Source organism: Gossypium hirsutum, chromosome D13 (genome assembly GCF_007990345.1).
Source record: "Gossypium hirsutum isolate 1008001.06 chromosome D13, Gossypium_hirsutum_v2.1, whole genome shotgun sequence".
NCBI classification, from domain to species: Eukaryota; Viridiplantae; Streptophyta; class Magnoliopsida; order Malvales; family Malvaceae; genus Gossypium; species Gossypium hirsutum.
Genome location: NC_053449.1, coordinates 42927709 through 42934971, shown reverse-complemented (window position 1 = coordinate 42934971; position 7263 = coordinate 42927709). Strand labels below are relative to the sequence as shown.

Sequence of the window (7263 nt, the reverse complement as noted above, 5' to 3'; positions counted from 1 at the left end):
ATTGCACACACTCTTTCGGCTTTACGACAGTAATGATTTACGGTGTTCAGATACACACCTTTTCACGAAAGCTAGTGCAACACGTTTTGGCACCAACTACTTTGATTTGAATATTCAATCAGCCTTTCAATAACCAATATTTTTAAGTACTTAAACCAAACTTAAACAATCATCACCTACCACGATTATAAGAAATATGGCCTACATCCAAGCATCCAAGGTTTTATCCACTGAAAACTAAAATTTTTACTAAAGCCCAAGTTTGAACCTAGGAATTTTCCAACTCCTCTCAGGACCCTTAACTACTAAAGCAGACATACTTTTGTGCACAGTTTCCTAACCATTCCCCTGCTCAAGGCCCAATACTTCTAGGCCCAAATTCTGGGGCGTCACATCTATGCTTTCAAACCATTGTAGGACATCTCCATTTGGGTCCAATGCTGAAACCCATGCATAGGACATTTCCTAAACAAATTTTTGAACCTTTCCCATGCTTCATACAGTGTTTCATCCTCTAGTTACTTGAAGAATGATATGTCATTTCTTAGTTTTCCATTCATATTGGGTGGGTTATATCGTAGCATAAATCTTTGACAAAGATCATTCCATGATTCTACTGTTCCAGATGGTAAAGCGTTGAGCCATGTTTTAGCACAATATCTTAAAGAATAGGGAAACAATTTGAGTTTCACGGCATCTTTAGGGACACCTTGCTATCTGAGAGAATCGCAAACCTCTAAGAAATGTCTCAAGTGCAATCTAGGATCATCAGTTGGCAAACCACAAAACTGACCAATTGATTGAAGCATCTAAAACATTATAGGATTTAGTTCAAAGTGGAGAGCTTAAATTTGTTACATGACTATTCCAGGATTCAAGTTGTCTAAGATAGGCACTACATGGTCTCAAATTGGCCTATCCCAATTATCAAACATCGGAACAATATAAAGATTAACATTCAGAGATCCCAAATTAACTTTCACATTCATAGCAAGTGGATTGTTACCATATTCATTCATTGCTCTTTGTTCTCTTCTCCTTCTTAGCAAGGTCATTTCAATTTAAGAATCTAAGGGATAAAATCCTTCAAAAGGAGTGCCTCTATGCATACAGCTAGTAAAATACTTGTCGGGATCACGAAACAAACAAATTAGTAACTAAAACTATAAAAGTTGCAATAGCAAAAACTAAAGTTACCAATCGCCAATCGCCGGCAACAACGCCAAAAACTTGTCATCTACGAATATGATGTGTGATTTGTGCAACTGTACATATTGAATCAAGTAATACAATGATGAGTGAGTATCTTTCCCATGACGATTGGATGAGTGCTCTTTGTCTAAGTTATCACAATTGAATAGAAAAGATAAATGCATCGAATGATGTTTAGTGAAATTAAAATGGGATTAACACATTAGAAGTGAGACTAATGAAGTATACTAGCAAAGACTACCATTGCAACAAATTAAACAAAAGCACTAAGTACTTTACCAAGGTTGAAATATTGGTCATGAAGGCTGGGATTACAAATGGATCTGTTCTAACCCGTGAACAATATTATGGTAAAACTATGGCTAACTTACTGTTTGATTGGGTACTAATGTGGTTTACCTTTATCAAAAGCAAGACCTAGGGTTACTCACCCCTAAGGAACTATATGTCTATAGGTTCAGGATTAGCAACAACTACTAAAGCTCAACCCTCTAAATCATATAAGGTAAGGCTCTATGTCTAAATTTACACGAGTATTTCACTCAACACTCACTTATATTTCCCAACTCCAGTCCAGGTAACCTAATCCTATCAGTGGCAAGCTGCCTTAAGACTTTTTGAGCATTCATCAACACTCTCTTAAGCATTTAAACAAAAACAACAATTGGGCAAAGTAGTAATATGAACCATATTAGCCCATCAACATTAATCGAAGTTAAACCATCATCCAAAGCAAACCCTAACCGTATTAAGTTAGCGCACGTGTCACGGGCCAAAGTGCAAAGCCCGTGACCATGCCACAAGAAGCGCCCCATTGAGGTCTATCGATTAGATGGGGGACATTTAGCCCACAAGAACTGGCCCGATTCAGAGAGCTACTAAAGAAGCCTATCAGATTGAAGCCTGGTAGGCCCAATGATGAAGACATGGCAACTTAGGCAATTTTGGTAACTAATCTTAGAAGATAAAAGAGAATCATATCTTGTAAGATTAGATTAGATTTGATATGGCAAATCTTGTAAATCCCTAAAATCAATGGATATAGTGAATCTCGTCCGTCGATGTACATGTATCTTGACCGTCGGTTTTGGGGGAGCTCAACTATAAATAGAGAGTCTCCCCCTCATTTTTAAATCATCCATTGTAAGGTGAATTCTTAAGAGTAATAGAATTCCTGAGCATTTACTCAAACACTTTGTGTGCATTCTTTCTTTGGCTTTCTGTTGTTCTCTAGTGGCTTCTTTTGGCACAAACGCTTCCGCTATACAAATTGGTGCCTTGGAGGAGTTCTTTAAAAGAATCCTCACTTTTGGGTGTTAAGGCTGACTTGGGCGAGTTTGGACGAACGAATCGCCTAAGGCTGCACAGATTGCAAGACGAAAGGTCTAGCCCCGTGACAAGTGGTATCTGAGCCAAGTTTTGAACCAAGTGATATTCGAGTGGTTCGAAGGCACCGTTGGGATGTCGAAAGAAGTCGTCGGTCAGAGTGAACCAATAGAGACCCGTGGGAGGGCCAAAAAAGCTAGTCGCTCGAGGGAAATGCTGATAGCTTTGGAAAATCGAGTGGGCAATCTCGAGGAATCCGTAGGGAATATGAAAGAGACGCTTGAATTGGTCGAGGGATGCACGGATGGGTTTGACTCCATGGAGGAGCAACTCAGAGATTTTGTGTTGGATTCTCTCGGTGCCAATGCAGAAAAGATGAATAATTTAGTAGAGTCCACTGCGGGAAAGCTGGCAGAGAGGGATGAAGCTCTCGAGGATATAGTGCTAGCCATGCAGAAAGAAATGGAGGAGCTTAAGGGGGAGGTCGCAATCTACAAAGCCGCTTTGAGTAATGGGATGTTGTCTTCAAGGCCGAAGCAACAAGCAATGGATGTTCCCAAACCGGAGAAGTTTAAGGGTGCACGATCCGCAAGGGATGTGGACAACTTCTTGTGGGAAATGGAGCAATACTTTCGAGCGATGGGCATCGAGGATGATGCCATTAAGGTAAACACTGCTTCGATTTACTTTACTGATGTTGCTCTCTTATGGTGGCGACGTAGGTCCACGGATGAGAAACGTGGAGGAACAGCTATTGGTACTTGGGAGGAGTTCCAAGGAGAGTTGAAGAAGCAGTTTTACCCTCAATTTGCCGAGAAGGAGGCTCGAGCAAAGTTGCATCGTCTCATGCAACAAGGCACTATTCGGGAGTATGTTCGGACATTTAGCAAGTTGATGCTTCAAATCTCCGACTTGAGCGAGAAAGAAGCATTCTATTGGTTCGAGGATAGGTTAAAGCCGTGGGCAAAGCAAGAGTTGCGAAGGCAAGGAATCACTGAACTTACTGTAGCCATGACAGAAGCAGAGTCCTTTGTTGAGCTTGGTCCAGGGGGAGACAAGCTCGAGGCATCTAAGCACAATAGAAAGGGCAATGGTGAGGAAAACCATGAAGAAGATGAGGAGGGACGTAGCGATGATGGCAACAGTACCGATAGCAAAAGTGGCAATGGGAAACCACGAGATGCGAATCGGGGATTCAACAACCCAAGGGACATGAGGAAGAAGATAAAATGCTTCCTTTGTCAAGGACCACACATGGCGCGAAAATGTCCGAATAAAGTGATGGTTTCGGCAGTCAACAAGAAAGATGAGTCGAAAGAGGAGGCGAAGCCTACCGAGGGAAAGACATCGAAAGTCAATTCGATGGTGCTCATTCCTGAGAAGAGGAATGGTGGCAAAGGGTTGATGTTTGTGGACATCAACATTGCAGGTCAGAAGCGGAGTGCTCTTATTGATACGGGAGCATCGGACTTGTTCATGTCGAAAAAGGCTACAAAGAAGCTTGGTCTGGCGATTAGAAAATCGAATAAGAAGATCAAGGTAGCAACTTCTGAGAAAGCCCCAACTGTGGGAGTAGTTCGTGATGTGGAACTACAAATCGACGAATGGAAGAGCAAGAAAGAATTCGAGGTAATCCGGTTAGATGATTACGATTTTGTGCTTGGCTTAAACTTCCTTGTCAGGATTCAGGCAACTCTGCAACCATGGGCCGATCAAATCCATATTGCCACCGGTTCACCAACAAAGAGTATTATGTCGGTGCATCGGGATGTGAAAGTTGGGACTAAGGTGTTATCGTCAATCCAACTAGTCGAAGATGTTTCGTATGGGAGAAACATTGACTCGTCGAAACGTAATGCTACGAAAGCCCCTTCAGAAGTGTTAGTGGCGCAAGAGACTGATATGAAGCCTACGGGATCGATTGTGGAACTGACACCTTTGGGAAAGGTGGATTGTGCATCGGGCTCCAAGAGAAAAGGAGCAATGCAAAGACAGTCGAGACGAGTAAATGCTGCGAGTAAGGTACATTGCAAACACTCTGATAGTGTTTTGAATTTTGACTTGTTGGCTTGGCAAAGTCGTAGGGGCCCTTTCAAAGTTCATAAGCAAGGAGGCCAAGGAACTGTGGGCAGTACGAAGCCGAGGTATGAGAATCGAGGGGATTCCAACAGAAACAAGTCAAAATTGGGGCAAGTTAACGCGGAGACTTCTTGCCAACGGAATGTACCAACGAGTGCAACGATTCAAGATAAGAGACAACGGAAGCCGAGGCACAGATTCAGAAGGAAAGAACAAGCCGAGGCAACGAGAAATTTTCAAGGTGAATCCAGTCAGTGTCATCCAGAAGTCGCAACGAGGGCGTTGCGAGAATGGGTGGGGGAGAATGTCATGGGCCAAAGTGCAAAGCCCGTGACCATGCTACAAGAAGCGCCCCATGGAGGTCTATCGATTAGATGGGGGACATTTAGCCCACAAGAACTGGCCCGATTCAGAGAGCTACTAAAGAAGCCTATCAGATTGAAGCCTGGTTGGCCCAATGATGAAGACATGGCAACTTAGGCAATTTTGGTAACTAATCTTAGAAGATAGAAGAGAATCATATCTTGTAAGATTAGATTAGATTTGATATGGCAAATCTTGTAAATCCCTAAAATCAAGGGATATAGTGAATCTCGTCCGTCGATGTACATGTATCCTGACCGTCGGTTTTGGGGGAGCTCAACTATAAATAGAGATCCTCCCCCTCATTTATAAATCATCCATTGTAAGGTGAATTCTTAAGAGTAATAGAATTCCTGAGCATTTACTCAAACACTTTGTGTGCATTCTTTCTTTGGCTTTCTGTTGTTCTCTAGTGGCTTCTTTTGGCACAAACGCTTCCGCTATACAAATTGGTGCCTTGGAGGAGTTCTTTAAAAGAATCCTCACTTTTGGGTGTTAAGGCTGACTTGGGCGAGTTTGGACGAACGGATCGCCTAAGGCCGCACGGATTGCGAGACGAAAGGTCTAGCCCCGTGACACACGGCTAGGCTAGACAATTTCAAGTTGTTTTTGTATGATCAATATCCCAAAATATCAGTTTATAATAGAAAAATTGAAACAAAATGTAGAAGAAGAATTCTGGGTTTCAAAACTCCAATTCCCCCAACTCAGTGTCTTGTTGCTCGTCTTCACCAAAGTACACAGTCAACTCAACTTGCCCTTCTTGCTACCATGAGACCTTTATCCCAACTCAGAAAAATTGCCGCCTTTGTCTCTCCCCTTTTTATTGCCTTTTATACTTGGGTTGTCCTCTAGGGTAAAAGTTTACATGTGCATGTGGGGGACCAAATGTTGAGTTCTCTCATTGTTGACTGGGTGTTTGTCGTTTTCTTCACCAACATTGCCATGGTATAAAAATACGAGTCTAGTTTCAAGGAAAATTTACGGAACTTAATTTGGAGCCCTGTAGCTCCAGATAAAAATTAATTAGTAACCGTGACGCAGAAAAACAGCTTGCTAGAAATTGAACAAACAATGAAATTTATGTGTGAATAAAATTATGTTTCTATGAAATCATGTTAAAAATTTGTTTATTTCTCATATGTTTACTTACTAAGCTATATTCTTACTCCTCTTTATTTTCCCTTGTTTTATAGTGGCATCAATCAGCTCAGAAATTGGATGAAGTCAGAACATCATCCACTCTATCATCATCATCTTTTGGGTATTTTACAACCAATACTTTTGAAATATGGCATGTATAGATGGCTTAATGTAATGTGGTATAAATATATATATAAAATATTGTTTGGTTTAAAATGTTGGTGTATATTAATTGATAAATTGTTTTCTTAAAACTACTAACAAAGTATTTATAATGTTGTGGATGGATAAATTGTGTCTGAGCATATAACTGTATTTGGTTGAAATATTGAAGTTATTTGAAATTGTGTTTCGAAAATTTGCAGGAGGGATTGAATGTTTATGAAAAGGAATTATGTCAAAATTTTTGTAAAAATAATAATAATAATAACATTAGTAATGATGTATCTCAATTGGAATAATTACAAGTGTTTGAGTTCTAGTAATACCTCGCACTCTGTTCCGACAAGGGACTCGGGTAAGGGGTGATACAAGTGCTGTGCTTATGTGTGAGAGGTTTTGAGTTTGAATCCTTTTCCTTGGATTTTTTATTATTTTTTGCCCAACCCCTAACTTTGGATATTAGATTTATATATTATTTTCATTCAATTGATGATAAGAATGAGTTTGTTGGTTCAGTGGTAAGGCTTTAGATTATCTTTTAGACTTGTGTTCAAATCTGTATGTGTGCGAAGTGGAATTATTTTTTTTAAACTCTGGGGAAAAAATATGATAAGGATAAGGTATATGGTAATGGGATTATGTAACATCCCAAAATTTAGGGGTTAGTAGAATCGGGTTTGTTAATCGAGAGAAAGAGTGGTCATACCCTAATTTTTTAGATTATCTGTGCATTTTTAGGAAATAAATGAGGTATTGGTTTGTTGGTTAAGTGTTAGTGAAACGTTCCTTGAAACCGAATCTCAAATCTCTTCTCTCGCACCATTTTTATTATTTTGTATCAAACCCTAATATGTGACAAGTCTTGTTTTTAAAATAAATATTGCAAATTTATTTCAAAAAAAAAAAGAAGGAAATGGCCTAGTGGTTAATTGATAAATTGAAAAGTATGGAATTAAATTAAGGTCCTAAGTTCGAATC

At 40.0% G+C, this 7263-nt stretch overlaps 1 non-coding gene across 1 annotated transcript; it reads left to right on the top strand.

Moving 5' to 3' along the window:
- The first annotated feature begins 444 nt into the window (after window positions 1-444).
- Window positions 445-551, top strand: LOC121225819 (small nucleolar RNA R71). The gene has a single exon (XR_005923723.1). It is a non-coding gene; the product is annotated as a small nucleolar RNA R71 (small nucleolar RNA).
- The last annotated feature ends 6712 nt before the right edge of the window (window positions 552-7263 follow it).